At 37.8% G+C, this 24,860-nt stretch overlaps 1 pseudogene; it reads right to left on the reverse strand.

The window, feature by feature from the left end:
* Positions 1-1,552: 1,552 nt before the first annotated feature.
* Positions 1,553-7,979, reverse strand: LOC132239002 (large ribosomal subunit protein uL6-like; annotated as a pseudogene).
* Positions 7,980-24,860: the final 16,881 nt, after the last annotated feature.

Genomic DNA, 24,860 nt, shown 5'->3' on the forward strand with positions numbered 1-24,860 from the left:
CACTGTTCTCTGATCCTTTCTTTCTTGCCAGCATAAGAAATGATGCTCATAACACACAATGTAAGACTCACCTTTTGTGAAATTGAAGTTGGCCATCTGTTGTTTCCTGATTCTTCCCTTTGGGACACAACTCTACCTCTTAGTGCCAATTCCTTACACTTCATGCAGTAAATCAGAGGCAGGGCCCCTTCCAATATCTTCCCCTACTCAGTCCAGTATCCTGAAAACTCATTCAGACATATCCTCTCCAACACTGGGATAATTGATGACTCTTTCCTGGTGTCACCCAATCTTGTCCATTCCTTAAGCTTAATTGGCCTTCTGCTTAGACTAACCTAATAAACTAAACTGGGTTAAATTAGGAAGGAATAATGGCATGATAATACATACTTAGTCCTTTCAGAAGATGTATTCTTTTTCTAGGGTTTCCAACACTTTGATCTAAAGAGTTCATTATTTGAGGAATTCGCCACATCCCACATCAAGCCAATTCTTCCTAGGTGCAACTTTTTGTGCTTAAGCAACATCTGGTGTCACCTTTCAGGTATATGACTTTCAATCCCTAACCCCTAGGTTCAAAGTGGAGTCTACACACTGATCTCTTCCTTTGTCTTTAATGCCCTTTTTTGTAGCTCACTCAATATTATTGAGGACCCTTGATGGAAAAGGGGACCCATGTTGGGCAAATGTGGAAGCTGCTCTGCCTTTTAGAATCCTACAATTATGAGAAAGCACACGTGCATGAGATGTAAAATAAGAACTATAGTAAGAAGGATGCAGATAGTGTGCTGCCACTATCAGAAGGGATATTAAACATGTGGGGCAAATTTAGGAAGTAGGTGATTCTCAGACACCCTAACATCTCAAAAGGACTTTGTGTTTTATATGTACTAAATTAAAGTACTTGTCTTAGTACATTCGAGCTACTATAACAAAATACCATAAACTGAATGGCTTATAAACCACAAACATTTAGTTCTCACACTTTTAAAGGCTAGGAAGTCCAAGATCAAGATTCCAGCAAATTCGGTGTTTGGTTAAGAGTCTGTTTCCTGGTTCACAGGCAGCTGCCTTGTCCCTGTGTCCTCACATGGCAGAGGGGACAAGGGAGCTTTCTGGGGTCTCTTTTGTGAGGACACTAATCCTGTTCCTGAGGACATTGCCTCATGACTAATCACCTTCCTCATGACTAATCACCTTCCTCATGACTAATCACCTGTCCCAATACCAGCACATTGAGGATTAGGTTTTAACATAAATTTGGGAGGGATACAAACTGTTGGTCTAAGAGCAGCATTTTATATCAAAAATACTTTTGCAAAATGAAATAGCATGTTTTTCCTTTAAAATATATTTAGTTATATATATTTAAGCAATATAAAAGATAGATTTTATATTGCCAACTACTAGAGAAATTTTTTTTTATTTTAGTTTAGAGTTTCAGGCAGTTTATTTTTTAAGTACAAGGCTTTTATTGTATCTTCAAAACCTCACAAATATGTCAGGTATCATTTGGCACCTCGCTGTTTCTATAGTTGGACATCTTAGATTTTTATTCATCTGCCTGCTGAAGTGTTCCTTTTTCAGAAAGATAAACTCCATCCAAAATTTTTCTGATATCCTAGTTTTTAAGTGTTGTGGCTTGCTGAATCAAAGCGACTGGATTTGATAAAAGATCAATGTGGTTTCCTTCAAGAATCAACTCACCTTTCTGGGCTTGAGAAACTGAACAAGCACTGCCTGACCTCATACAAATGCTGTGGATGTATTTTTCATCCCCAAAATTTCTGATTTCAACAAGAGAACCATCCTCCTGAATACCGATGTTGATGGGGAAGTGAGCGTACACAGACCTCATCTTATAATGAAAGCCCAGTGTAACACCCTTGATCATGTTCTGTACATGACTGTGGATAGTGGGAATGGTGGCCAGTTCCTACTTCCCCACCATTAGTCAATCCAGAGCCCCTTCTTCTTCTTTCCACAGAGACTGGGTTCTACATTGCTGTGATCGAAGTCCCTCCAATGGGCTCCTCTGGGACCCTTCACAATAACCGTGTCCCTTCAGAGCGATTGCTGAGAATGGTCTTCATCCTCCGAGTAGATCCAGCAAAAAAGATCTAGAGTTTCAGATGGTATTTAAATGCAACATTTAACAGAAAAATTATATATGCCCATGTGAAATTAAAACAGTAAACAGGGCAACAACTTCTATTAATATGTAGCTTTGCTTCTATAATTTTTAATGAAAATAGAATCATATATTATACTTAAGTGTGTGTATGTACATATATTTTTCCTATGTTATTAAATACACAAATGAAAATTTATTGTACAGTGTTCTGAAGGTTATTTTATTTTTTAACTTAACATTTTAGACATAATTTTTATTGAAACATATAATCCACACCATCATTTTAAGGTCTACATAGTATTCTTGTATGAATATGCCACAGTTTGAATTATCTTTAATACTTAACTTGTTTCCAGGGTCTTTCTATGTTTAAATCAATACTAAATTGAATATCCCTATACATCTTTCTGCATATGTGTAAAATACCTGTAGGCTTAATTTCTAAAATATAACTGTTGGATCTTAGAATGTATATATTTAAGAGTTTTGTTGAGATATGTCCACATTGATCCAAAGAGGTTTCACCAATTTATATTCTCCTGAACAGTATATGAGAGTTTGGTTTCCCTGGGCTAATTCTTTTTCTCCCTCAAATTTATAACCTTGCTCATCTGATAGGCTTAAAATAGCCTCTCACTAATGCTTTATTTTATAAGCCATTTGTACTTCTTTCTCAGTGAACTATGGGATTGAGGCTTTTCCTAGTTTGTTTTTTTTTCTAAGAAAAAAGATCTAGAAGAGGCAGGGACTCACTAAAAATCTTAGTTACATCTGTTTAACTAAGCTTGATGCTTCATATCCAAGGACTGATTGAGCTTTAAGAAATTCTAAAAAGAAACGTGAAATTTTGCATCTACTTATTCATCCTTTTGGAGATATAAAGTATGGCTCTGGGAGGAAGGAGCAAGACCATGAGAAGGAGGGAGACAAGAATGGAGAAGAGAATAAGAAGAGTGAAGGATGAGGAAAATATGAGAGAGAAGGAAGAGGATAGGATAAAAAGAGGAGGAGGATCAGAGAAGGATAAAGGGGAAGTACATGGAAAAGAGAAGAAAAGAAGGTGGAAAAGTATATCTGTGTTTGAACTAATTTCTGCCCCTTTAGAGTAGTGTTGTTAATAATGTACAAAATTATTTTATGTATAGTTTTTCTGAACTTTTCTTTTCAGGCTATAAATAGAAAAATTGGGAGTTTTAGAATATACTAAAAACTTATTGTATATTTTTTTTCTTCCTAGGTTAACATCTACAAGCTTGTAGTTTTCTGGGACATTTTATTGTCATTTTTTTCTTATTTGGTGCAGTATCTGTTTATTGTAATGAATAAGCAGATACAATTTAGACCTCTTAAGGGAACTCATTCTAATACTCTCACCAGATTCCTTTTGTGTTCTTGTTTTCAAATCTGTATGGATGGTGCTAAAGGGAACTCACCTTACATTGCACTCTGGCCAAGAACAAAGAGTGTGCTAGGAAAGGCCCCGGGCATCATGATAACTAGTGCAAACATACCATGAATTAAAGTAGGGGTAAGTCATTGTTATAGAACTCTCAAAGCTGACCAAGTTTTGTAAACTTCTGATCATTTTAATTACTCATCCTTTATCTGACGGTTGTTTTCTAATTGCCATATTTAGTGTTTCTGTTTTATAAAGGACCATGACAGAAGCAGCAGCAGCATGACGTCCTACTTTATCCACCTGTGCTTTGCAAAAATTCACGGCTATTTCAAAAGCAGTGCATCTCTGAAAGAACAAAATTAACAGGTTATCAGGCTATAATGTGTAAAAGAGAAGATAATTAGTGGCCTTGAGAAAGGAATTATGTTCATAAATTAAAAAGATATGTTTTAATTGGCAAAACTGTTTAAGCGTTTTGAAAAGATTCTTTTTAGAAAAAAATATCCAAGAATTAAATTATAAACCTTTTCAGATACATGCAAGGGAATATAACAATTTTTTGGTAACAACTTAGTGTTGGTAAGATTTAGGAAAGTATTATGCTATTTGAATGAACTGAGATATCATGATCATATTGAAGTAGAGTGTTATATCCATGAACAAAGAATCTTCTGGTAAGTACATACATCAGTGTTTTAGTTGACTGCTCTAGGCTATTATTGAAATATAATTTTTTGTATTAACTTGAAATGAAAACTGAAATGGTCTTCCTTTTCTTCTGTTATAACCAACACCCATTGGCCTACTTCCAGTATTTTGTATACTATAGAGAGGCCATATAGCATTATTCCCCTCTATGAACCTATAAATATGTGTTAACTATGTGTTCCTGCAAAATTAAATGATTAAAAGAGGATTGCTATTTGAGCAGATTTTTGTATTTAGGAACATAAAAGAATTGTATCACAACAAATTTAATTGAAATGGGAAGAGCACAAAAAAGAGAATTATTTAAAAGGCATTTTATAATTTGTCTATCAGCATCATTTTTATCTTTTATAAAAGCACTACTTTATTTTATTTAAATCAAGTTTTTCATGAGTCATCTCATAAAATAAATCATCTCTTTAATAAATAAATGATTACCCTTTACATAGAAAGTTGCTTATTTTATCTCTACTTTATTATACAAATAATTTAAAATGAGTGTGGTAGGAGTGCCATCTAAAAGCAAATTCATAACTGTTATGACATTGAATTTCATAGACACTTAACCCAAACAACTAATTGAGAATGTTAGTATACACTTATCAAAAGAGGTTGGTTATTAGAATGTTTAAGAGATCCATTCATAAAGAGACCAAGACAGTAGGGATGAAATTCAAGCTTTGTTGTTATGCTTTCTGCATCTATCACTAAGTAGATTTATGGCCTTGGAAAAGTAATTTCACACATCTAGAACTTCAGTTATTTCATCTGTAAACTACAGGAGTTAGATTAAAAAAAATTGTTTCCCCAAATGAGTTCCATGCAGGGTTCTATAGACTAGAGCAGGGGTGGGCAAACTTTTTGACTCGAGGGCCACAATGGGTTCTTAAACTGGACCGGAGGGCCGGAACAAAAGCATGGATGGAGTGTTTGTGTGAACTAATACATGTTAACACTGCTGCTGGTGAAGGAGCGGAGGGGAGAGCAAGAGAACCCTCTGCTCTTTCGGCTCCGCGGGCGGGATAGAACAGCCGAACGGGCCGGATCCGGCCCGTGGGCCGTAGTTTGCCCACGGCTGGACTAGAGGTTTGGTGCACGGAGGAGGGGGTGTCCCTTAGCCCAGCCTGCACCCTCTCCAATTTGGGACCCCTCAGGGGATGTCCAACTGCCAATTTAGTCTCAATCCCTGTGGGACTGCCAGTCAGACATCCATTTCACAATCTGGGACTGCTGGCTCTTAACCACTCATCTGCCTGATCACTCCTAACCACCTCTGCCTGCCTGCCTGACCGCCCCAAACTGCCTCTGCCTGCCGGCCTAATCACCGCCTAACTGCTCGCCTGCTGGCCTGATCACTCCCAACTGCCCTCCCCTGCTGGCCTGATCTCACCCCCAACTGCTTGCTCCCCTGCTGGCCTGATGCCCCTAACCGTCTCTGCCTCAGCCCCGCCAGAGTGGCTTTGTCCAGAAGGAAGTCAGACATCTGGAAGATGTCCAGTCAACCTGGTCTAATTAGCATATTACCTTTTTATTAGTATAGATATTTGATAAAGTATCCCTCTTTAATGATATACTATACATAGCAATGTATAGGGTGGGTCAAAGTAGTTTTGCAGGTGTTGGTATGGAAAATTAAACAAAAATTAATAAATAATAATAATACAAGAATCAACTGCATTTTGTGTACTCACAACTGTAAACCTACTTTTGCCACACCTTGCATTAATTCCTCAGAAAAGTCGTTCAGAAAAGAGAAATGCAGAACATTGCTTAACCATAAAATTCTCTTCAAGGAAAGGCTGCAAACATCCTAGGAAATATGTTTTGATTTTAAAAATGGACAAAGGAATCTATGTATTAGCTTTAAAATTTTATAATTTAGCAGTTATATAGAAAATCACATTTCTGAATGTTGAAATTTAAAGTCATAATTTATTTTATTTTATTTTATTTTTAAATATATTTTTATTGATTTTTTACAGAGCGGAAGGGTGAGAGATAGAGAGTTAGAAACATCGATGAGAGAGAAACATCGATCAGCTGCCTCCTGCACATCTCCTACTGGGGATGTGCCCGCAACCCAGGTACATGCCCTTGACCGGAATCGAACCTGGGACCTTTCAGTCGGCAAGCCAACGCTCTATCCACTGAGCCAAACCGGTTTCGGCGAAATTTAAAGTCATAATTTAAAAATAAATTGTTTATAAGATCATAATAATCATGTATCTAAAGCCTAAATAACTTATATCAAAATTAATTCTAATCATGTATTCCAAGGTATTTAAATTTATCAGGGTAATAGTAGTTAATAACATTATATAAGTTTTAGGAGTACAATGCTATAATACATTATCTAAAGTCTATTCCCAGTTTCAATAATTAAAATTTGGAAGTTTTTAATATAATACATTCATAGAATAGCTCTGCAGATAATCTGAGCCAAGCATAAACACACACTTACTTATCAGTAACTTTTTAAAATAATTAAATACATTTTAGTGTACTACTTTTCAAAAAAACAAAGTGAAGAAATTTTTCATGTAGCCCTAAATTCAAACATAAAATTTTATATAATAATAACAAAAGTTTTTTCTTAAAGGAAAACTCACTATATATTCAAAATCACAAACCCTTTATTAAATGCTTTCCTATAATTTGCCTTTTGTGAGTGTGTTGTTGGTACGTGAATCAAAAATCTCTATTAGCTATTTATATTACTGGTCCTTAATTATAGAGCACAGAGTGCACTGAGAAGAGATCTCTGGATGCTGAAAGCTAATCAGATAATCGTAGAAAGTCCTTTTTACTGCCATTTAATACTTAATCATGCCTTAACCATAAATTAAGCATCTAGTCTCTGGTAGCCTTAGAGTAGCTTGCTATTTACAATTTGACTTGCCACCAAACAGTCTAGCCCACTTACAGAAAAGGAAAGCTTAAATGATTAATCTTTAAATGCAGGCTAATGTAAATTTAAATTGGTCTTTCAGATACCTACCAACTGTAAGTTTCTCTATGTCTTCATTTAGCAACTTTCAAAGATCATAACCTTTCTTTCTAATCTATCAAAAATCAAAACTACCCTATTTTTGTTCCCTTTTTGTGTCCTTGACTAGGCTCGGACACTCAGCCATGCTTACTAGTAAGTGAGAATGGGCAAAGGGATTTCCAAATGAGACTTCAAAGGGATAAATTCTTAACCCACATGTATCATCCCAGGCTGTTTGCCCTCTTTGAGCATGACTCAGTAAATAAATATTATTTCCCAAATCTGAGACAGCCTCACATTTAAGGACATTCAGGTTTTTATGATAGTTACAAATTCCAATAAATCTCCTTACTAGTTGGTAAATGAACTTTATCTCTTGAATTGTATAGTTAATTTTTCTGTACTTTTTGTGTTGTTAATAAGAGTTGAATGAGGTAACAGAATAAGAAATCTGTAGGAATATCAGGATCTTTAAAATCTTTATTTGTTTAGAGATACAAAGCTCAGTTCTTATGCACTGCCTGTTTATCATTCAAATATCTTAATCTACACTTCCTTCTTTCTCATCCCTACACAATTATCAGAACCATGTACCCCACTCCAATGTGACTGTCACATTTTAATTTAACCATCCTCTTCCTTACCCTCTCACCTGGGTTTGGGAACTTACTGCCTTCTGCCTGAATTACAGCCACAGTTGCTTCAGTGTTCTTAATAAGGCCAAGTTCTTCCCTCTCTAACACAACCATTTACAATATGGCCAACTTATTCTTTAAAGAGTTTTCATCGTGTCATCACCATAATCAGAAAGGTTAAAGGTTTGTTGACTAGCACACAGTATAAATGGCTTATACATAGGAAATATATTCCGATGTAATTAGATAACTTAGATACCAGCTTTAGTCACTCCTGCCTTCTCCCATCTTCCTCTGCTGCTATTCTAACTGCTGCCCTCTTCAACTCTCTGCCTGTCTCTGACTCTTAGACCACGACATTACTTCTCACCTCTCCTCCTACTTCTGCAGAAACTTGGAGTCACCCAGTGTGAATCAGGTCAAACTGCTGCCTTTACAAACTTACCTACATTGCCTACAATTAATTTCTTCTTTGCTATCACTGAAGAAAAGATGTTCATCTTCCTTTTCACTGCTAACCCTTCTCTTTGTTTGAGGCATGGTCACATCCTCTGCACACTCTCAAGTAATGTGCTCCATCGGTTATCACCTTCCTCTTTTCTGTTTCTCTCCCTTTCCAACAGTTCCTTCTCATCCCATAGACACACTTGATTCTCTCCATCTGTAAAAAACCTTTCCTTGTTCCAGTCCTTAAACTTTCTCCTTTCTTCCTCAGGAATTCTTAAAAAGTTGTCTATACAAAACTCCAATTCCTTATTTGACATGTGTTTCTCAACCTGACCTGCTTTCTCCTCCTACTATTTCATTGAAATGCTTCACACTGTCCTGGAAAAGGTAGCCATTATGAAGACACATTTGTAAGATGCCTGCCCCTAATGATTCCCGCCTCCTGGAATTCATGCCCTTATGGAGGATGCTCTTCCCTTGAGTATGACATTCTTCTACCCAATACAACAAAGGTAATAGGATGTCACTTCCATAATTAGGTTACAAAAGACTGTGACTTCTGTCTTGTTAGAAAATTCTATTGCTTCTTGGCTTACATGATTTGATGAAACAAGCAGCAATGTTGGAGAGGCCCATTTGGCAAGGAACTGAGAGCAGCCTCTGGCTAGCAGTCAAAGAAGAACTGAGGTTCCCATTTCAACAATCCATGAAGAATTAAGTCCTGATAGCAACCATGTGATCTTGGAAGTGAATTCGTTCCCAGATGAGCTTCATATAAAACCCAGCCCTGGCTGACACTTTGACTGCCACCCTATATGAAGAAGATTCAGACAGGCCATGCCCATATTCCAGAATATCCAGGTAACCCAAGCAAATTGTGAAAAAATAATTGTGTTATTTTGAGTTGATTTTTCATAGCCCACTCTTTATAATTCTTTCTGCATCTCCCAATATCCTGAACTTCCTCACTAAAGTCTCCCCTGTGTACACACCAAATTATGACAACACTTAACAGCTTGTCCTCTGCTCTCTTCTCCTCTTACTCTGTCTTCTTCCCTAAGGATCTCAGATCCTACTATTTGAACTAATGCTTTTTATTTTGAATACAAGACTCATATATCTAATTGCTTACTATACATCGTTACTAGAAATTTCTACTTTAAACTCAACATATGCAAAATAAAATGCATTATTACCCTTTGAAATTTCTCTTCTTTAAGAACCATAACTGTCCAGTCATTAAATGCTTGGTAATTCTGTCTCTTGAATCTAACCCTGGTCCACTATTTTTACCGCCTCTGTCTTAGTTATGGCCCACATTACCTCTTGCTTGAATTATTTCAATACTTCCTTACCAAATTCCTGCTTCCATTATTATCCTCCTAATATCATTCTATAGGAGGGTAAATGATCTAAAACACAAATCTAATCATATTATAGCACTTACTGAAATTCTTCAATGATTCCTAGAACCTACAAGTTAAAAAAAAATACTTAAAAGAAAAGACCCTCTGCCAGAGGCTAAGACCAACAAGCAGATAACATATAAAGGTGAGAAGTCCATTAGAGGGCTGATGGACTTTGATATTCAGCAAGGGCTGAAAATCAGCATAATATTGCCTGCTGCTGGCTGAATGGCTGAAGGCAATCCCCTAACCCAGTGGTTCTCAACCTTCCTAATGCTGCGTCCCTTTAATACAGTTCCTCATATGGTGGTGACCCCCAATTTCATTGTTACAAATTGAACATAATTAAAGCATAGTGATTAATCACAAAAACAATATGTAATTATATATGTGTTTTCCGATGGTCTTAGGCGACCCCTGTGAAAGAGTCGTTCGACCCCCAAAGGGGTTGTGACCCACAGGTTGAGAACCGCTGCCCTAACCTGATAATCCTTTATTGTTTACCAAACTTTTCCATTGATGTGCTTGTTCGCTTTGCTAAAGGGCAAATGTGTATTCTAGTAAATAAAAGCAAAGGGGACCAAAAAGTCAGGGAGCCTCTCTGCTAGAGAGTAAGGTCTCCACCTGGTGCCCCATGCCTTCTAAATTTATATTTCTTGTCTAGTGTATCTGTTTGTGCACAGCCGCTTCTCCAGACCTTGAACCCCAGCAGAAAATGGATGCAGCATTCACAACCCTCCTTGTCTACTCTTCCAATTATCCTGGTTTATATGCACTTGACACCATAAAACCATTTATAGTTGCCTGAACAGAATTTGTTATTACAGGGCCAACAGTTCTCTGCTATAAATGCCATTCTCTCCATACACAATTATTTGAAAAACTCATTGACAACTCAGCTCTACTATCACTTCTATTCAGTTTAGATCAGTTAAGTAAATACACGTGGATCAATTTCCATAGGCCAGGCCTAGGATTGAGTCCTGGAGCAACTAACAATCTAATGAAGTATTAGAAAAGCAAAACTTCCATAACAGCAACATGCCAAAAATCTGTGAGAAGGGCAATTAATACAGACAGGGGACTTAAGGAAGAACTTCTAGAAGAGGTTTGTCATCAGTCAAAAGTAAAACGTGAATGAGTGGGATGATTTACATACTATAAGAAGTTTAGTACTTAGATCTTTTCTCCCTAAATATCTCTCTCTCTCCTATCTTTCAAGAATTAGTTGAGTACTACATTCTCCTTTAAAATGCTTCCATTCTTGTATTTTGTACTAGTAAGTTGTCAACTTTTATTTTAATTACTATATTAGTTATTTGATTGTGAGGTTTTAAAAGTTAGAACTAAATCTGAGTTATCTCTGTAGTTCTAACAACCAACATGATTTTGGTAATTTTTAGATGCTCAATAATTGCTTCTTTTATTTAAAGTCAGAGTTATTGAGGTATAATTTATAGACAGTAAAATAAAATCTACATACAGTAAAATGCATATAATTTAACTGTATAATTCAATGAGTTTAATAGTTGTCTCTTGATTAACTTAATTTTGTAACCTTTTGTTATCTGTGATTTTATAGGTAATATTCTATGTAAGCCCCAACCACTCACATAGTTTATATATTAAAGGAACTCAATACATAATTTTAAAAAAATAAATGAAGATGCTAACAAAAATATTTCCATGCTACCACCTCACTGTTTAGGAAAAGAAATAATAAAACTTTTATATGTGAAGTAAAAATTGTAAGCATAGTTACAATATACAGGAAACTTATTTTAAATATTCAGAAATAATTTTCCTATGTCCCAGAATCTAGATTGGTCAAAAATATTTTAAAATTTAAATCAAATCCCTTGGCATTTATAGTTTTATGTGGTATTTATTTGTAAGATGCTTCAGAATCAAAATATCATTTACCTTCTGCTAACCACAATTTTAGAAATTATTCACAAGTAGACAATTACCTGTGCCAAAAATCACCTACAAAAATTTGGGCTGGGTTTTTGCCAATCAGTATGCCAGTTAATTACCCCACAAGGGCTAGTTGGCCCTAGATCAAGTAAAGTCTCATTGATATGTGAGGTTATTCTTATCAGAGAAAAGATGGTGGTAAAAACCCCAATAAGACATTTAGATCAAAGAAAGCAGAGGGAGAAGAAAAGCTGTTTCTTTGATGTTTCTTAAATTCTTAAAAATTTCTAAAGATTCTAGTCCCACCTGAATAATCAGGATTGGCACACAAACTCATCTTGCAGATGGATCAGGCTAACATCATGTGAAAGGGAAGCAGAGACCATAGCTGCCATGCAGGTGTTTGGTACTAAGTTTGCCCTCAAACAGAAGGTAGTCTTGGATGATGGTAGAGGAAGGAAAACAACAAGCTAGTGACATAAATCATAATTTTTCAAAGTGGTATATGTGTCAATTTCCTATTTTAGATAAATGAACACTGGGAACCATTATACTCTGGGGTTGATCACTCTGATTCACAATCCATTTTTGTTATCATGGAAGTTTTGAGGAAAAAATGGTATAGCACTTGGCTTTTATCTAATGTATATGGGGGGGGACTGAAGTGGTTTATTTTGTCTATTCCTCTTGCTGTATCAAGTCCTCTTAGTCTTGGAAAGCAGTATTGCTCACTTGCACTGTTTATGATTTAAGACATTTTTACCAGAGCCTCTACATCTAACTGCTCCCTTGGTAATTTAAAAGCATTTTATTTTAATAAATGCACAAACAATTAAACAATTCTTGCCTTTAAAAAATTTTATTGATGTCAGAAAGGAAGGGAGAGGGAGAGAGATAGAAATATCAATGATGATAAAAATCATTGATAGGCTGCCTCCTGCACACCCCACACTGGGAATAGAGTCCACAACTTGGGCATGTGCCCTGACCAAAAATTGAACCATGACCTCCTAGTTCATAGGTCGACACTCAACCACTGAGCCACACCAGCCGGGCCAGCAATTATGGCCTTTAAGTCCAAGTTACTGGGGGATTTCAAGATAGCTGCAGAGTAGGTGGAAGCTACACTCACTGGTCTCAGCACCAAACCAGAATTTCAGCTAAACTATAGAGCAATCAACCTGAATAACCAACTGAAGTCTAGCTGAACTGAAGTATTATAACCAAGGACTTACAGAAGAAGCCACATAGAGACTGATAAAAAGGGTGGAGACACAGAAAGGGCTGGCCCCAACACCCAAGCATGGTAACTGAGAAGTTGGAGGGAGGCATATCTCCACTGTAAAACTCCCTCCCCCCAAGAGTGAGGGGTCTCAACCCAACGCAGGGACCCCCAACCCAGAGCAACAGAGATGAAAAGAGGAGCCTGCATAGCATTTGGCAGTGAAAAATCAGCGGGGATCCAGTCCTCCTTGGAGAAAAGGGAGTCTGCTAGAGACCCAGATGCCACCTTCCCAGGATCCAGCACTCTTATTGTTACAGCACCAGCCTGGGGAGCACACGGCTTGGTCCTCCAACTACTGGCGATACCACGCTGCTGTGCATGGGTCCTGCAGAGGGGTCTGAGGCTGCACCCAGCAGGGACCTATAGGGAACTCTTTTTCTGGAGAAGCTCTTGGCAGACTCAGACAGTGATAGAACTGTGCAGTTTTAGAAAGGGGACCATTCTTCCCCACCTCAGGTGCACAGTAGGCACCCTCCACACACAACCTGTTGAATCACTGGGCCTGTCCCATCACTCTGGCCCACCCTGCTGAGTTCATTCTCCCAGGGCTATCAGAGGGCATGGCGGACCTGGGACTTTCTGAGCATGTCTCCCAGGGAGGCTTTTGGCTGGGAATCAGGCAGGTGGTGCTGCTGGGTTGTGTGGCTATATCACTGGGGAGCGGCCACTGCTATCACCCCTGTGAGCTCAGTCTGCTACTGTCCTAGGAAGGGGACAGTGAAATTGATAATGTACTATATGAATCAAAGACAAAATTAAACAAAGTTCAATATATTTTTCCTGACAATTACACTGTATTTTGTCATCAGAAGATGTCCTTTATTTTTGCATAACTAAATGTCTTACACAGGTGGTGGTTGTTTTTTTAACACACACACACACACACACACACACACACACACACACACACACACACAAAATCTACATTTTTCAGCTTTTACAGTTTACATCAGGATTTCAAAGATTTTCAGGGCCAGATTTCATCAAGGTGCCAACTCAAATCTTCAACGCTTTCCTCATGTCCTTTTCTTTTGCCTGCAGGAAACTTCTCTTAAACAAATAATCTGGGAATAGAAGCTTCATCCTGAAATGTTTTCCAAAGTTTATATCTATTTCACATCTTGCTCCTATTTATATTAATTTGTAGAATACAGAAAATTGTGTAGAACGTACACAATATTATATACTCAAAAGGAAGCACGCAATAAAATCTTAGGTGAAAATTCATGAAAATGTATGAATAATACACAGTGACGTAAGAATTAGTCCCGTTCTTATAAAGGCAGAATTATCAGGCAACTAGAAAAGGAAGAATACCCAGGTTTCTTTTTCACAACACAAGAAAACAAGAGTCAAAATCAAACAAGGTGGATGAGTTAGAGTCCAAAGACATGCAAGAATGTGAATAAGAGGAATTAGAAGCTCATATAGTAAGGGGTGCACACACAGCAACCAAAATGCTCTAAGCATCATCAAGCAAAACAATGAGGAAAATAACAGATTCAAGTTTATTGGAACAGGGCAAAACACTGGGATTAAGGCAGTAGTAAGAAATACAATGAAAGGTCAGTCCAAAGTCAATTTACATATGTGAAGAAAGTAGCTAACGTGAATCACCAAAATAAAGGGAAGACTGTAGCTGGAGTGGGAATGAGCCAGGGGCTGTGGAGTGAGCCGCAGGCAGAAGAGGAATTGATAGGCTGGATTTGAAAATACTGACTGTTAACCAGGAAACAAGGGGTACCTGGGTTCAGAAAAACATCCTGCCCAAGGTGACACAACACGCCCACTAACGCTGAGAGGAGATCTTTCAGTTTTCTGTAGCTTCAGTCACACCATCTTAATTGAATAATGCTTTCCCAATAAAGACTCCTTTTTTTGGAAAACTTAGAAGTCAGATTTCAATGAAAATTTCCTCATGACTAAGGACAGCTGCCCTCCCCTGTCATAAATAGAAATGTGCTTTTAGGTGAAATGGGACTGAGAATTTATTTGATGGCAGTTTTAAGCACTTGTTCTTGAAATTGTTACTGTCTTCTGATATAGTCCGAGAAAGATATATTAAAGCTATAAGCTCTGACACTTGGGTGATTAGCAGCCATTACAGGCTGTTTTGGAGGATTCATAAGGTATCTTGTGTCACACAAAACAATCTGCAAAGAAAATCACTAATATGGATGATGTATTACTGAATACCTCATGACCTGACAAAAAGTAGCCTCATGTTGACATTTCCATTAAATGATTTAAAAAGTTTCAAAAATCCTTTAAATCGTGTTGTTTTTTTGTTTTGTTTTGTTTTTTAATATATTTTATTGATTTTTTTACAGAGAGGAAGGGAGAGGGATAGAGAGTCAGAAACATTGATGAGAGAGAAACATCAATCAGCTGCCTCCTGCACACTCCCCACTGGGGATGTGCCCGCACCGAGGTACATGCCCTTGACCGGAATTGAACCTGGGACCCTTGAGTCCGCAGGCCGATGCTCTATCTACTGAGCCAAACTGGTTAGGGCTAAATCGTGTTTTTTTATATTTTAAAATAGCAAATACCATTGGAAGAAATAGACAGCATTTAAAAAATCTGACTTTGAAATTACATAATTCTATTTGAATTTTCATTTTGCAACGAAATAAAGTCAGTAAAATTTAGTAACAAATGAGCAAATTTCACCCATACTTCCTCCTTATATAATCTGACTGTGCAAGCACTAGTGCTATTTAAAATAAGATTAAATCACTCTTGCAAAATAAATGAAGGGGATTATAGTGTGACAAAAAGTTTAACCATTTAATTTCCAATTATTTTATTTTAAAATGGAAATGAATGTCATTTTTTTCATTTCTATAACTGCACTATTGGTAATATAAATATGCCCCCAAATGAGGCTATTTCTCCCATCTTCCTTTCATCTTTTTCTTCTTCTCTACAAAGCGCACAGATTCCTGAAATGATGCCTTAGTGACTATGCTAAAGAAGCAACCTTGGATAGAAGCTAAGTTCTCTCCTCTGGGGCCAGACTACCTGATTCAAAACTCATCTCCTTCAATGAACAATTTGGGAACTTTGGGAAAGCAACTTAATAGTATTATATTTCTGTGGGGACTAAATAATATTAGCAGCTTTTAAGTATTCAATAAATGTTAATTATTATAATCAGGTACTATGGGTTGAGAACAAGTAGGGATAGTTTGTGTTTGCCTTTCAGGAGGTTTCCTGCTAAAAAATTTTTTTAAATCTACAAAATAGCATAGAAATAATTGCAAATGAAGTAAATAAATGCAAAGACAGCAGGACAAAGAAAGTTTCCTTCAATATCTGTGATTAATCTTGGAGCTCTTATTGAAACTCCTGGGCATTCAGGTTTTTTTATTGACACTAAGGCTTGACATGGTACAGAACCCACTGGGATTTCATTCAATGCAAATACAAAAGACAGAAATTAATGTCCAGTGAAGTAAACTGACTAATGAGAGATGCCATTGGTCAAATTTTCCTCAATTCCTCCCACTAAATATGTGGATGCAGGATAAACACCCTGAAGTTTCTCTAAGATTGAGCAGTCAATTTATCAGGAAGTTGTAAATGTCTTGGTAACATACTTACTTATATCTATTATTTCTCCATTTTACTTCATTTTCATTTTCTTTCAAACCTGTTTACCTGACCAATTCAGTGTCAGCATATGACTCAGGTTCTACTTTCTAGGAGTCCCAGGGTAAGACAGTGAGGAATGAGTGACTCTAGAAAAGAGATATTCAAGCAATTTGGATTTGAATCACTCACCAGTCTGAAGAATTTACAGGCCTATCACTGACAGCAGGTGGGACGGTGACAATCCTTGTCATTAGCTAGTTGTTCATTGGGATGAGAAGATGAGTTTATGGGATATGCAGTGGACACTATATTTGTACTTGATATGTGTGGCAAATATTGTCAGTATCCCACCCTCAGCTTTTCAGTGTGATGTGCTGTCTTTCAAGAGACAATATCTGCATCTATGAGTCTAAACACTCTTTTTCCAAGAATGATGGGAAGCCTTAATGTGCTCATGCACAGCAGATTGGAGGTATAGAGGGAGGAACACTCCCACCACAGCCTTTCACCAAAGACTCTTGGAAACTGGTATGTATTTACCTCAGTTCTTGTGTTTTTGGGTGGACTAATTTGGAGGCATGAGTTTTACAGTTTCCCAGAAGCTACCTGTGGGATTAAGCTCCAAATGCCTACTGTGACAGTTAGCTTATAATGCACCCTTTATTTTATACATTTCAATTCTGACTGGCATAACATGTACTACCCAAATAGAATCCTTGCATGTAATCCTGGTCTCAAGATCTGCTTCTAGGAGAATCTAAACTAAAACAATCAGTTTGGCAAAAATAATGACTATAGGTAATGTGGTATAGACTGGCTGTTTTTAAGGGTATTGGATATCTTGTGGGGGGGGGGGGAATTATACAAACCAGTTAACTATCAAATAAGGCACATCAGGAAAGTCTGGGGGCATCTATGGTAGCTTGTCTCTTACAGATTGGAGTTGGTAGGGAGATAGCATTGAACTGAGATCCCTAACATCTAAGTTCAATAATTTTAACACTAAAAACACAGTAATGAGTGGGTTTCTTTGACTTTTAACAATAGTGTAAACCACACATGGGAAAACTGATGCAACCCACTTAGTGGAAAACTTGAAAGTCTGTCAGTTTCAAATGGGGTCCAGAGCAAAAGAGGGTTTTTTAGTCTACACAAGCTTCATTTCAAGCTGCCTTGTGGTTTAGACCACGTGATCTAGCATGTCAGTCACACTAGCAGAATCAGTGTTGAATAGGAAGTAAGCTGAAGTCTCTGGAAAGCCCCCAAAGGGAAACTGCAGTGCAGACACAAGATGATCTAGAGGAAGTCCATGCTATCATCACAGAACATTCATCATTTTACAAATAGTTCTGACTTGCTAGTGGGTCTAAATAGAATATGAGCACCTGAACATGGGACACCAAAAACTGAAAGTAGAACTGCCCCTCGTGAGCTGGGTATTACTAGGTTCACCACATTCATAGCAGAAATGGATACATTCAAGATTGAACCTAGGTAAGTCCAGGCAGCATAAGTGAATGACAATGCCAGGTTGCCTATTCTTCTATATCTGTTGTGCCAAGCCTCTGCCTCAACTGATATCGTTGTAATCGTTAAATGTTTCTGTGATGCAAGAGAGCCTAGTTCACAATTAGGCAACATATATTTGCACTAACTTAAAACCTCATTATACCTCACTAATACTGCACACAGATGTGGCCCAAAGTTCAAAGTAGAAGGAAATTCTGTGATTCTCTTATTTGTCAGAGCTATGAGTAGTGCATTTAATCATTCACTTCATGTGGAATTGGCTGTTAGTATATTCAGTTACTGCTGAAAACCCAATCTTTCATCACAGAGACAATCATTGTCCTGTATGGGAACTTTCCTTGGGGACACAAGCCAACCACTGTCAAATCAATTACATAAGACCTCTTTCATGAGTAAGGGGTAATCATTTGTCTTCATTAGAGTCAGTGAATATTCAGATTTGAGTTTGCCTTTCTATCCACAGTACCTTACCTATAACTGTCATTTGAAGGCATATAAAATACTAATAAATAAATATCATATATGACAAAATAATCCCTTGGATCAAGGGACTCATTTTACCAAAAAGGATCTAGGTATCCACGGTTTTACCATTGCACCTCATATAGAAGATGCCAAGCCTACATAATAAAAGCCTAATATGCTAAGTGTCTAGTCGTCTAGTTGGCCATTCAACTAATCAAAGCATAATATGCTAATGATATGCTAAGACTGCTCAATTGCTCACTATGACTTGCACTGACCACCAGGGGGCAGACAGTCGACTGGTTGACCAGTTGCTATGATGCACACTGACCACCAGGGGGTAGACGCTTCAATTGGTAGGTTAGCTTGCTGCTGGGGTCCAGCTGATCAGGACTGAGAGAGAAGAGCCAGACATATACTGGAGCCCTCCCGTGGCCCCTCCCTGGCCCCAATCATGCACCAGTGGGGTCCCTCGTCTGGCCTGCACCCTCTCACAATTTGGGAACCCCTCAGGGGATGTTGAAGAGCCAGTTTTGGCCCAATGGCAGAACAACCAATCACTATGATGCGCACTGACCACCAGGGGCAATGCTCAATGCAGGAACTGCCCCCTGGTGGTCAGTGCACTGCCACAGGGGGAGCGCTGCTCAGCCAGAAGCTGGGCTCATGGCTGGCAAGCACAGCAGTGGTGGTGGGAGCCTCTCCCGCCTCCGCAACAGCGCCAAGTACATCCCCCAAGGGCTCCTGGATTACAAGAAGGTGCAGGCTGGGCTCAGGCCCCCCCCCCCCGCCCCATCCCCGTCCCCCAAGTGCACAGATTTTGTGCACCAGGTCTCTAGTCTAATATAATAGTGGAATAGCCCTGTTAGAGTCTCAGCTAAGGTACTTGTTCAAGGGCAATCTGCTGCCAGTTAGGGTGTTGTTCTCCAGGATTTGGTATATGCATTATTCTAATGATCAATAAGTAAGAAATACTAAGACATATTGAGTCCAGGAGCCAAGGAATGAAAGTAGGATTGGTCCTATCTTATTATTACTCCCAGTGTCTGTCTCACTTGCAGAATTTTTGTTTCTTGCCCACAAAGCTTTGGTACTAGAGATTTCAATTCCTGAGAATATTCCTTCTGCTAGGAGTCACAGGGTTCCACTGAAGTGGAAGCTTCAAATTATTTTGAACATTTGGGCCTCCATATGCTGGTGGACCAGTAGACATAAAAATGAATTATTGCATTGGTGAAGATAATCAACCCTGATCATTCTAAGAAGCTAGGATTGCTGTCTCACAATGAAGACAAGGAAGAGTGGGACTAAACCTAAGTGGTTTTAAAACCTGCTTCATTACCAGTGATAACAGTAAGTGAGTAACTGTAGCAACCATAGCCAGGCGAGGACAATACAACTGAGAAGTCAGACCTCTGAGAATGAAGACTTGGATTTATTGCACCAGGCAAGCAACATTAGCTCACTAAAGTGCTGGTGTGGAGTAAGGAAAACTTTAGTGGGTATTTGAAGAAGGAGATAATATCAATCATGTATTCAGGGTCATAAGCAATAGAGGAAACTATAATTTGTTTTGCTAACACTTTTTAAGTGTTTTGAGGAGACCGGAAATGACCACCTTCTTGAAGGATTGGACTACATTCAGGGGAAAAGCTAGATCATCTTGATTTTAGGTGAGACTCAGATATCATTAGAGGACAAGCAGATCTAAGGAAATAGACTGTGACAGAGTCACTCCTTCAAACTCTGCCTGTGTTCTGAGTAAGGCATTGCCTTAGAACAGTGTTGTTGCTCCAGACACAATTATAGACCAAGGGTCATGCCATGGAGGCTGATATGCATCCCTTAGGTAGTTTGCAGGCATTCTCTTGTCTCCTACTCAGAACACAGCTATATGCAGTTATGTGTGTATGTGTGTGGGTCAATGTACATTTTTGTTGATTTATTTATGTTTACTCTGGGTTGCAGTTTACAAGTGTGAAAGCAATTTCATCTGTTGCACACTGGTTCTCAAACAAGAGAGGGGTTTCAGGATTATGGTTACCATTTCAAGTTCCGCTTCCTCTCATGTACTTCCTGTCTCCTACCTCATTCATCCATTGAAATTTTCGCTATAGCACTTGATAATTGCAGGTTGTGATTATTGCAGGCAGAATAAGTAGAAATAAATAAGAAGTAGAAATAAAAATACTTGTGCTAGACTTTATTTTAAAAATCTTTTTTCAAATTGTTCTTCGAGGTGGTTTTTATGTTGCTTCTACAATAGGCATAGGGACAAAAAATTAAAGGAAGAATGACCAATAGTACTGAAAGAGAAGACATAAAGGCAGTGTGGTCTGCATGGTATAAGTTGAAAGTGGAGGTTGCTTTATAAAGTTAAAGATGTGACTCCATGACCCCATTACAAAGCTTCAAATAGGGACAGGCTGAGAGAGAAATGAGCTGGGAAAGGTATTGCTCTGTCAACTCTGCCATTTCGGTCCGCAGATTCTTACGACTCCTGCTCGACAACTTCCTGCCTGCAATCCGCCTTTCTGCGTGTGATAACGGGTCACATACCTCACAGAAATCAGAGAGGTGAGTACATGTTTGGAGTCTTGTACTCGCACTATCAGTGGTATGAGCTTTTCCTGTGATTGTAAGTTGGAATAATAATTACAGCCCTGGCACAATGAGACCGTACAGAGCAGAAAGGCAAATGTTTGTAAACTATCAAGTGGTGCGTGGGTCCAGGAAAGCACTGGCTCAATTGTAAAATCTCTGTAGTCTGTAGAACAGGAAATTGTGCCAGAGATCACAAATAAGTTTGACCCTGGGAAACTAATTTGATTCTCTACCTGTCCTTACCTGCTCTGCTAATTCCAGGGTTATAAGGAGTATGAAAGAAGATATTGAAGAGACCCTGAAGAAAATAATGAAAATGTGACGCTTTATTATCACTCTATATCCACACTTTCCATAATGCAGAAAGGACTCAGATACTGACAGATTCTCAGGGATATTTCTGATTTCTTTATACATTTATTCTTGATAATTTATATTTCTATTTATAATCCTCACATGAGGAGTGAAGATATTTTTTCTATTGATTTCTTTTTTTTAGAGAGAGTGGAAGGAAGGAGAAAGAGGGGGAGAGAGAGATAGAAACATCGATGTAAGAGAGACACATTGATTGTCTCCCACATGTGCCCCAACTGGGATGGGATTAGACCTGCAACCCAGATACATACTCTTAACTGGGAATTGAACCAATGACCCTCCAGTGCACAGGCTGAGGCTCTAACCATTGAACATTCCAGCCAAGGTGACTTTTTTTTTATCCTCACCCAATAATATGTTTTTATTTATTTATTATTTTTTTTAGAGAAGGAGAAAGAGAGAGATTGGTTGCACCCCAACTGGGTAATGAACCCAAAACCTGGATATGTGCCCTGACTGGGAATCGAACCTGCAACCTTTCGGTATAAGACAGAATGCTCCAATCAACTGAGCCACCAGTTAGGGTAACTTTTATTTTTGCTCTTTTATCCCTTCCTTGCTCCATTACTCCCTTTCTTCCTTCTCACCTTCCTGATATGTCCTATGGAACGAAAACATAAAGGCATTATTTACCACTAACCTTCTAATATATAACTTATTTCCAATATGTCCTTTCTTCGTTGGTAACATGTATAGGAGAAAGGAAAACAAAAAAGGCATATTTACCACTAACCTAATACATACAATTTATTTCCAATATGTTCTTCCTCCATTGTTAACATTTATTCTTAAGGAGAAGGGGAACAAAAGACACAAAAGCAAACAAGAAAACATATCATTCCTGCTATCTCCCTTGAGGGACGTTTGGGAAGCCAGGGCTTCTGTTTCCTTTTCAAGGTCATTTTATGTTTGCTACCATTGGCTTGCAACCTCCTCCCTCGTGCTTTTTTAAGTTAAAATTAGTTTCCAATAAAGATGCTCCTGCACCTTGCAGGGGAAAGCATTGTTGTTATTACACTTAGAACGAATGCTCTGGTCCTTGGGGAATTTCAGAGGACCTCACAGGCGATAGTTCTCTACCCGGGAGCAAGGAAGCCATTACAGCTTGTACTGGAAGATTTAATAGGTGTCATAATTTATCATGTAAACCGAAAAGTGTTTCTTAATTAAGTGCGTACGTTAATGAATTTTTTAATTTGATCCCTATAAGTACCTTGCTATACTAATTGCAATATTCTACACATTAGTCATCCGCTGTTGCCCTTGGCTGTATTCTACCCTTAGAGGAAGAGAAAGAAAGCTTTTCAGTTAAAGTTCATTTAACTCTTTCCACCCAACAAATTAGATTTAGTCTTACTCACATTGGAGTGACAGCTGTGGTTCAATTTCACCGAGCTTTCAGAGAGAGTATTTGTATGTAGGAACCAGCTTAAACGTCTGTTACTTTTCAAATCACTGGAGGCTGGGGGTCCCGCTCAGCAACTGAGACCCTGCCCCTTCCCAAGGGACCACTTTCTTTGTTGCTCCTGAGACTGAAGAGGTCCATAAGGGCCGAGATGGAGAGAGTGGTCACATTTTCTCCTGTTCTGCACTGAGTCCTTTGTAGTATGATTAACGAAGGGCTAAAATGTGTATAATACTTCCCATACTCAGAAGAATTCAAGGAGCCCTAACTGGTTTGTCTCAGTGGATACAGTGTCAGCCTGCGTTCGATTCTGGTCAAGGGCACATGCTTGGGTTGCAGGCTAGATCCCCAGTACAGGTGCGTGCAGGAGGCAGCTGATCAGTGATGCTCTCTCATCATTGATGTGTATATCTCTTTCTCACTCTTCCTTCCTCTCTGAAATCCATTATATTTATATATATAAAGAATTCAAGGAAAAAAATAAAACTTTGGTATATCTACTTGACTGATACCATATCTACTGGGAATGAAGTATTATTTATAAAAATAAGGAAAGTGTTTTGATATAATGTGAAGTCCAAAAAGATGATATAGAATTATAGTGTGATACTATAACTATAAAAAACAAAAATTTCAGAAAAAATATCTAGCAAATAATATGCTCACTCATTATAATGATTGCCTTCTGATAATATGATTATGAGCAATTTTTATTTTTCTATATTCCTGTATTTTCCAAATGTAATATAATGGTGAGGTGTTATCTAATTGAAAAAAAACCACTTTATTTTTAAAGAACTGGTATAATATCATATAAGAAATTTTACACTTCAGACTTTATTTTAGTGAGCGAGAGAGAGTCTTCATTTAAATAGCTATTATATAGCTTTTTAATGTTTTCTTTATATGTTCAAATTTATCCACAGTTGAGTTAACAGAAAACTTTCAATATTATTAAAGAAGGGTTTTATCTTTAAGTGGGCATATTACATTATTCAGGAGAAAATAACTGTATTATAATAAATTTTATTTGTTTTTCTTATATTTAGAGACACACACTTTTCTGTTTTATGTGCTATGTACTATAACTGATTTACAAGATTGAGAAACATTAGAAAATCAACACATTAAGAATATGAAGAAAAATATAATTTAATTGACACAGGTACCCCACTTTTTATACATTTATATTTACAAAGAACTCTTGTACCTCTCTGTTGGGTTACATTAAAATTTTCTCACTTTTTCTAGAAATATTTAGAAAACTATTATACAAAATAGTTAGGTTGGCATTAGGAATATACAAGGCTGATTTACTATAAATCCATTTGCATATTTTTTCTAATAATATATATACAGGGTGTCCCCAAAATGTATACACACACTTTGAATAATTATAAAGGCAGTGTTGATTAAAATACATTTCATTCTTAAAATTGAGCTATCAGCTTTTAAAGTATGTATACATTTTTGGGGACACCATGGATATATCCAAATTCCCAAAGTGAGGTAATGAATTAGTTACTGCATATCCCAGGTGGATGTATTTCTGGAATTAAGGCTATGGTTTTCATAATGAACTGAGAAAACTAGAAGATCCCTTCATTATTATTTAGGCTCTACTCTATGGCAGCCAGACTCCTAATTCACTCACTCTGTCACTTCATCAGAATCCACATTTCATATCCTGACCATCAAGCTCCAGAAGCTATTGGCCTCATTACTGACCAGGCCACCAAGGCTCACACGTGTATCAGCCAGCATACTCTGGAAGGCTGAAAAATCCATCAACAGTATCTTCCAACTGTGCTTTGAATGCATTATTGATTTGTTTTTAGCTGAAGTGCTCCTGATAAGCTTATGCATGCAATTAAATGGATAACATGGAACGTGTAAGTCCCTTTCCCTTTGGTTCAATAAGAAACCTCCTAAGTCACACCAGAGACGTACATCTATTTAAAGCC

Source organism: Myotis daubentonii, chromosome 1, assembly GCF_963259705.1.
Source record: "Myotis daubentonii chromosome 1, mMyoDau2.1, whole genome shotgun sequence".
NCBI lineage: Eukaryota > Metazoa > Chordata > Mammalia > Chiroptera > Vespertilionidae > Myotis > Myotis daubentonii.